The following is a 9,017-nucleotide window of genomic DNA, read 5'->3' on the forward strand; positions in this document are numbered from 1 at the left end:
ATACACACAAAAGGTTTGATAAGGTTAGCAAAATAGTGTGGAAACCTACGACAAAGCTAGCCACCAACCAAACAGGCTCAGGCTTGTATGCTATGCCTCTTGGGGAAGATGTTGGTCCTTGAAGTGGATGATTCCTGCTGGGGAAATATGGCGGTTACTGTCAGAGCTTGTCCATATATAGATACATGATTTTAATTATTTAATAGAGAGGCACAAATGGAGGATATAAAATCGCTCGTCGCTGATAAGCACCATGTGTGGTTGAAACAACTAAATTAGAAAGATAAATTAAGCAGAGAAAGGCTAAAGAAAGAATTACAGGGATTTGCAACATATTGGGTTTCTTGTGCAACGAGAGGTACATAGTTTGCAGGAAACTAATACTTACAGTTTGTCAAATGGTCACCTCCATGAAACATCAGATCGATATAAGAGATCTTAGATGTTTATTATTCCCTGGAACTGATTTTCCAAACTTTGAGCAGATGGAAAACAAGGGCATTCTTTGATGTCGCGGTACTTCAGTTGGTCAAGTGACTGCAGGCCATCTACAGAAGCTAGCAGCAGACAGTCTACGATGCTCAACTTTGTCAATGCCCTGCAGGAAAGAAGCCTCACCGATGTTAAAGATGAACACTTGGACAGTTCGAGTTCCACAAGGGAAGACTCATGCGAATCTGTCATGACACCCTCCGAGGATTGAGTACTTCTGCCTGAAGTTCCAAAATTGACCTCCTTCAGTGAAGACATGCCAACCAAGGATAGCTTCTCCAAAAATGGCAATTCATCGAAGGGTGGTAGGATCTCCATTCCGGTACAATCCTGAAGATACAGACTTTCTAAATTGTTGAGGGAGAAACTCTGACCCAACCAGGATGGAGTGGCACCTATGTAATTTATGATATGAAGATGCTCAAGACGGTCATGTGGTTCAAGACCCTCCAGTACTTCCTTCGAAAACGAAGGATCAGCGCTTGTTATTTCCCATGACAGCCACAGAGTCCTCAGATGCTTTTTATCTTTAATCCTTGCACGGCAAGCCTCGTCCTTTTCTGTGACCTTTTCAAGATTGAAGATTCTAAGTGATCCTCTGATGTCATTCAGGTTCTCCAGCTGTGAAATCTCAAAGCCACTCTCTATTTGGACACGGTATTCTTTCAGTTCTTGCAGAAACTTCAGTTCACCAACTCTTGCTATCTTTGAGTGCAAGTGCAATGGCCCCGACAACTCCGGAACAAGAAGGTATCGCAGATTTACAAGATTACTCATGCGTCTTGGCAAACCATCTAGACCACTCCAATGAGTTACGTCGAGTACCTGCAGGTAGTAAAGTCCACACAGAGCCTCAGACAAAGGTTTGGGAGTGTCGCTGCTGAACCACAGCTCTAGATGGCGAAGATGGATGAGCTTTGAAATACTGAGTTGCCAAATATCAGCACTAGAGAGTGTTGTTGATACCCGAAGCACTCGAACATACTGTAGTTTCTTGAGAATCTGTGTAAAAATTACAGAAATATTCTCATCATATGGACCAACTAGCATTACACTGTCCAAGCTTCTTAAGATATCATATTTTTCAATGGCAGTTAACCTTTTTTCAAAGGTTTCATTACGTTCTGTTTCACCGTTTTGTTGCGTCTTGTACTCTGATTCGGTCCAGATGCTGACATGACTAGGAGATGGCGAGACTGCTAGTGGACCTGAGCCGTCCATGGTGAGACATTCATCTACTAAGACACTCCGTGCTACATGATGAATTAAATCATGCATGAGATAGTATTCATGTGGCTCCTCCAGCTTTTCAAAGAAGCTTCTGTCTACCAGCTCGTCAAAATAGTCACTTCCAGTATCTTCTAATCTTTTTCTTTCATTGACAACAAAGCCAAGAGCAATCCAAATACGTATCAAGTTTTCCTTGTGAAACTTATAGCCCTTCGGAAATACAGCACAGTAAGAGAACAATCTCTGAAGGTGGTAGGGAAGGTGATTGTAGCTTAACATGAGTGCTGGCAAGATGCCGCCATCGCCCCCTTGTAGTTTCCATTCATCACCATCTGAAATTCTCTGCCAGTAGTTCTCTTCAAGCCTTCTTTTCAACAGTGTGCCAACACTTTTTGCTGCCAATGGGTTTCCGCTTAACCTAGTGACTATCTCCTTTCCAATTTTCTGAAGCTTTTTTCGGCCTTGATAGTTTTCATCACCAAATATGCATCTTTTGAAGAAAAGCCAAAACACATCTTCTTTTAAACCACCTAACTTAATGTACTGCTCCAATGTGCTCATCATTTTGGCAACTGATAGTTCTCGAGTAGTCACCAAAACCACATTACCTGTGATTTCAGTAGTTCTTAGTGGAGCCAATAGCTTGTTCCAGCGTCTCTCATCATCTTCCCACACATCATCCAGAACAAGTAGGAATCTTTTTGTCAAACATTTCTTGATACCATCTTGGAGCGTACTGAAATTCTTAGCCGAAGTTTTATGCCTGCCGTCTGAAATGCAGTCCAGAATCTCTTCTGTGAGCTTGACTTCATCGAAGTTAACAGATACATAAATCCACATCCTGATACCAAAGTTAGCTTCAACATCTGGGTCATTATACACTGTTCGAGCAAGTGTCGTCTTTCCAACACCTCCAGTACCAATAATAGGAAGAACCAAAAGTTTTTCTTTACTTGCTGCGCTGTCAGTGATACACTTCTCAATCTGATTTTTCTCTTGTTCCCTTGCAAAGACTTTAGTTTCAACAAAGCAGGCCCCTTCTTCACGCGAGTCTGAACTTTTCTTTTGAGACACTCGGGAAATTTCATCAAGTTTATCTTGCTTGAGAGCCTTACGAACATCCTCACAGATGTCATGTAGCTGGACCACAATATTTGCTATTCGCCGTGATATGTCATCTTTGCTGAGTTTCCACTCTGGTATTTCTTCTGGAACTGTGTCCCCTTGAATCTTCCTCTCTGGAGTCATTTGGTTATCTGGATCACCAAGCTTCATTCTTTTCATTCCAGTCATGATATCATGACGCTCAACTTTTCTTTTGTTTGTCAAAGGACCATCATCTTTGTGCATGCCAGGAACTTTTGTATTGAGTTTTACCGTGGACGATATGCATCTACTCGCCTGATTAGCAAAACCATATGCAAATCGAATAAAAGATTGTGTCTTGGATGAACATGCGGTGTTCTCCTTATCTTTGATCTGTTAGATATAGACTGAAACCATCAGTATACAGCTGCATATCCTCCTACCATTTTGCAGTAGCATAAGCAAATTAAAAGCATATGAAATTAAAAGTAACTGAAACTAGGAAGTAGGGTACAACCATATTATCTGTATTTATTCACATAAGCATCAGCCACAGGGCGGGTACCGTGCTTGCAAAGTGGTATAGCCGTATAAGAGGAAAAAGATCCAACGTAAGCGGATTTTTTTTAAAAGGAAAATATATTAATGTCAAGCTGATACCAATTACACCCGGCCTCTACATCAACAAGATGTATAAAAACACCGAGGATGCACACAGCCAAAAAAACAAAAATAAGAATATGAGAAAAAAGACCCTGCCGCGGTAATCATTCACCCGCAATAGTAGCACTCTAACCACCATAAGAGACAACACCCGAACTACAAAGAAGGTTCTCCAACAACAATGTCTTGAGGAAGGAAACAATGCACAAGCGTTGTCGTTGTCCGATCAAAGATCATAGGTTTTCACCCTCGAGAAATGCTGTGTTCCCAAAAAACAATGCGCTGCCAGTCATGACCAATAAAGGCCAGCCTTTGGATTTTCACCCTGGAAATCACGACTCGGTACTCAAAGGAGCACCACCAACAAAGAAGTCCTCCAATGCGGCTGCCCCCACTTGCGGAGGCTGCTGCTACAAGTCACGTACCACCAAACTCATAGAACTCGTGTCCGATCTGGACGGGACCATATCCCGCAAGCCAATTCTGAACAACTGCCTGTGAAGCAAAGTCTTCATCGCATAAAAGACCCTGCCTTCGCCACTTGCAGATCCTCCAGTCACTCCATGACATTCTTCGCATGTGTTGATTTCATGAAAATCTTGGTGCAGACATGTCCCAAGGTGCCAACAAAACAGAGCTTCACGATACCCCATGGAGTTAGTTATGCTGATCTTGCGGGTGTACGTGACCGGCCCCAATCCAAACAAGGTGTCCAAAGAGCGCAACATACGCAAGTCTTTGTTTTCCTTCAAAGAAGAAGTCCGGAACTTTCCAATGGATAGATCAAAGAGGGCTGATCACATGTACAACGGTGACTTCGCGCGAAGACAACTAGGGCCACCGCTTAGCCGGTTATTTTGTGAGACATGAGATCCCAAGATCAACCATATCTCGATGCCCACCTCCGGCGGAAGGAGATGGCCGGCACTGCCATGTCGAGGATCACCGCCTCGACGCCCAAGTGATGCGGCAGAGCCGCTGACCATTGTCAAAACGGTGCAAATCGAGCCCTCCTGGCCAAACGTGTCCAGATCGAGCCAACCCGCCCCGCGGTCGCAGTTGTGCGCCTACTGCCGGCCACTTCCGTCGAACTTCGTCGAAACGTGCATATCGAACCCTCCTGGCAAAAACGCCCAGATCGAGCCAATCTATCCCGCCGCCACTGTCGACTGCCAGCTGCCGGCCATCTGCCGTCGACGGGCCTCCGGCACCGTTGTGGCGGATCACCCCGGCTGTAGGGCATGGGTGGGCGCCGCAAGCACACCCCTAGCCTTACTCGCCGGGAGCCCCACCGCCGCCACGCCACGCTGGCTGTCCGGCGATGCCTCCGGCGGCAGCAGAGGGAGGGGAGGGGATGTGGGAAGGAGGGCTCGAGGGAGGCAGCAGACTCCTCGATGCGGCGCGGCGCCGCCACACTGAGGAGGTCGTGGGGTGGGTTAGGTCGTGTTGGATGTCGGTTAGAGCCCCGAACTTAAGCTTTACCACCCAACGTAAGCAGATGGTCTTCCTTAGTACTCTTGGCTACAAATAGTATGTAGGATCTTCTGATATCTCTGCAAGTTAATCTAAACACATAACGGATTCTATGTTTTACATCTCCATATGTGTATTCAGCAATTTAAGTGAGCCTCTTTTAAATTTTATATACCGAAAAAGGGTTTTCCCCCATTTTGTATTTCAAAGCAACCAACACTGATACAAGGATCGTTGGGGCGAACAGCACAACAAGCCCCAAAAAAGAAGAAGAATAAACAAATGCCAACAACGGCAGCTCGACAAAGCGCGGATGACCCGCTACCGCTATGCCCTTCAGAAACAACCCACCACAACCTGAGGTTCCGAACCGCCGCGTACCAAGCAGCACCTCCAAGAAGGAATGCGACGCTGACGATGCTGCTACCCGGACATGTCCTAGGGTTTTCCCCGGCACGCGGAGGGAGGTGGGGGATGGATATCACCGACACCCTCCAGGAAGGAATGGTGGCACCCGCAGGTGTCACTGCATCGGAGCCGAAAAACCGGCAAGGATTTCTCCGGCACTCCAACCCCACCGCCCAACCAGACTGGAGCCGACCAGCCAGACCGCCGCCCACCACCATGCACCATCGCGGTTGCGCCACCACCCACGCCGCCTCACTGCGAACACCAACACGAGGCCAAGAGGACCGGAGAGAAGCGCCTCTCGGAGGGAGAAGCAACAACATAACCGAACGGGAGGGAACCACCTCCACCGCCGTCGTGCGGGAGCCAGAGCCTCCGGCACCGTCGCGGCAGCCGTCCAGACGCGGCAGTAGGGCATGCCAGGCCACCCCTGGCCCAGCCAGGCCTGAAACGGGCCCGCTAAGCCCTGCTGGCCACGTTGCAGCAAGCCGGTGATGGCGCTGCCAGCACCCAGCCGCTCATCGCCTCTCCCCCACCTCCCAGAAGCCATGAAGCAGACCCACCCCGCCACCGGCCCGCCCTGGCCCAGATCTGGGCCGAGCGGGCACTGCCGGACCGCACCGCCGCGTCGCCCCGCCGCCAACGGCGCCGCCGCCGCCCAGTAGCCCGCCACCGCTCGCGCAGGACCACCGTTGCCCAGAGACACCACCCGGAATCGCCCCGTCCCGCGCCGGAGGACACCCGAGAGGGAAAAGGCCAGGGGGCCGCCGCTCGGGGTGGACGACACGGTCCGGTCCGGCGGTCTGGCTAGTGGCCCGCTCGGCTCGGGCCTGCTCGGTCCTGGCCTGCTAGTTTAAATGGCCGGTCCGGTCCCTGCAAACAGGCCCGAGAAAATCTCGGTCCGGTCCGGTCTTTAACCGAGCCGACCGAGCGAACCGAAGGTGGCAGTCGGCGGCATGGCTGGGGCATGGCGGGGGCATGCCGACGGCTTGCCAGGGGCGTGGCAGGTGCGTGGCGAGGGCGTGGCGGCTCAGGTGTGGCGGGGATGCAAGAAACCGCCGTCGTCTACGTCTGCCGCCACGAGGCCATCGTTCGCGCGGCCACCGGACTCGATGGCCCCGGAAACTATGTCCATTAGATGCGCCACACTTGGGTTTGTTGTCCCCGCCAACGAAATCGACCTGGGAGGTCCTACATCGCCGCATCGGTCGTCGTCCCTTTTATCTCCGTTCACCGGCCGTCGTGCCAGATTCGTCGGCGATGAGCTCCGTCCGGTGTTCTTCTTCGTCATGTAGCTCCCTCTGGTTCTTCTGAAGCTCCCAGACATGTTTTCAACGAGCTGCGCTTCTTCTAGCATTGCGTCCCCGATGAACAGCTCTCGCCGGAGCTCCAGAGCGCGCTCTGCCCATGTCTTGGCCGGTCCTCTCGGTCCGGCTCGTGGCCCGCCATTGCCGGTCCGGTCCCTGCAAACAGGCCCGAGACACTGCTCGGTCCGGTCCAGTCCGGACCGCCGGCATCCGGTCCAAACGCCGGCTCGGAGGCCAGGCCCGCGGCGGGCGCCGGCGACGGCGGCAGGGAGGAAGGGGAGTGGGAGGCGCGCGGAAGAGGAGGTTGGGTGCGGCCGGCCGCCCGCGGGGGCGACACGGTCGCGGCCGGGAGGGTCTTGTTACACTTTTAGGCCTTCTTTGGTTAATAGGGTAGGAATTTTATAGGAATAGGAAAATCATAGGAAGTGAGATGACATGCATGTCAATTCCTATAAAAAAAGAGATGCCATTTGGTGCATAGGATAGGATTTTTTCCATTGAGTCTAGGATTTTCATAGGATTTTCATAGGATAGGATTTGCACAGGAAAAATTCCTTTGAAACCCTTTGGTTTGTAGAAATGAATTCCTATTCCTATGTAGGATAGCAATAAATCCTTCAAGTTTTGGAGGAAAAAAAACATTAGCCTAGACTCAATGAAAAAAAATTATCCTATGCACCAAATGGCATCTCTTTCTCTATAGGAATTGACATGCATGTCATCTCACTTCCTATGATTTTTCTATTCTTATAAAATTACTATCCTATGAATCAAAGAAGGCCGAAGAATTGATTCCTATCCTACATAGAAATAGGAATCCATTTCTATAAAGCAAAGGGCTTCAAAGGAATTTTTTCTTTGCAAATCCTATCCTACAGAATTCCTACAAAAATCCTACAAACCAATGGATGATTTTCCTATTCTTATAAAATTACTATCCTACGAACAAAGAAGGCCGAAGAATTGACTCCTATCCTATATAGAAATAGGAATCCATTCCTATAAAGCAAAGGGCTTCAAAGGAATTTTTTCTTTGCAAATCCTATCCTATAGAATTCCTACAAAAATCCTACAAACGAACAGAGGCCTTAGTAGGCTCCCTCTTAGTTGGCTCTTAAATTTGATATGAAGACATAAATCCATCAACAAAGGGCAAAAATCAGAGCCGCCGCCGCTAGATCCAAAGAAATCCGTCCGCCGCACCCTCCCCTCCCGAGTGCCCAATATGGCGTTCTAAAATTGATTAAGGAAGGAGAAGCAAGATGTCGAGTGCCGCAGAGGCACACTAGCCGGCAGCGCGCGGCGTACCTTGTCGTGTATCTCCAGGTAGTCGAGCTCGTCGAGGAGGTTGCGCGCGTCCGCAGCCAGGCGCCGCACGGCCGCAATCGGCTCCGCCAGCTGCTCGTTCCCGATCTTCTTGCCGCCCGCCCCCGCCCGCGCCGCGCCGAGGACGAGGTTGGCGCGCCGCAGCTCGGCCCTGAGGCGGGAGGCCTCCTCTTCAAGGCCGTAGCGGGCGGCCCACGCACCGACGCCGTCGCCGACGAGCCTCTCGGCCACGACGCCGACCAGCCATGTCGCCGCGCCGACAGCCTGGGCGACGCCGTCGAACCGGAGCGACATTGAGGCCGCTCTCACCTTCTACCTCTCCCTCTCGGCCGGACGGAGCTTACAGAGCTTGTTTCTTTGTTTCCTCCGTCCGAGGAGAAAGGAGCCAAAGGCTACTCTCGATTTATCTACTTTCATGAATCTCTCTCTGGACTACTTAAAAAACGTATTGTCCATACTGGATTCCATTAATAAGCTGACAAAAGATTGAGATGTGTTTCAGTTGAATCAAAGGTTGAGATGTGTTTCAGTTGAATCTCACTGTCTCTACCGACCTCATGTATCTTGCGCTTACACACTCTGAAATATAATAACAAGAAAATATGGAGATCTATGATTTCATTAAAAGATTTTTACTTTTAGTGAACTCTTAGATCTCCGTATGGATGGGTGGCAGCATAACCTACAGATTTGTCCTATTTTATTATATTGGTGCCATTAAGTCATTTTATATATTATTTTATTTTTGTCTCATCTTTTATTTTAGATTATCTATATTCTATCTATGCAGAGGCTGTATATTACTCATCATGATTGTATCTGTTTGATGCTACATTTTAAATTAATAAAAATCACTTTTTATAAAAAAAAACTTAAAATGATACTAAAAGGCAATTTCAACGCGGATGGATTACACCGGCCATTTAATCATAGACATCAAACATTCACCTTCACTCACAACCATCACAGTTGGGGCTAAGGTAATCGACTGACACCACAATTCAAACAACTCATATTGGATCAACATATTTT

General features: G+C 49.0%; 1 pseudogene; it reads right to left on the minus strand.

Annotated features, from left to right (window-relative positions):
- Positions 1-357: 357 nt before the first annotated feature.
- Positions 358-8,279, minus strand: LOC147962464 (putative disease resistance protein RGA4; annotated as a pseudogene).
- Positions 8,280-9,017: the final 738 nt, after the last annotated feature.

Source organism: Triticum urartu, chromosome 7A (genome assembly GCF_056163025.1).
Source record: "Triticum urartu cultivar PI428250 chromosome 7A, HENAU_Tu73, whole genome shotgun sequence".
NCBI lineage: Eukaryota > Viridiplantae > Streptophyta > Magnoliopsida > Poales > Poaceae > Triticum > Triticum urartu.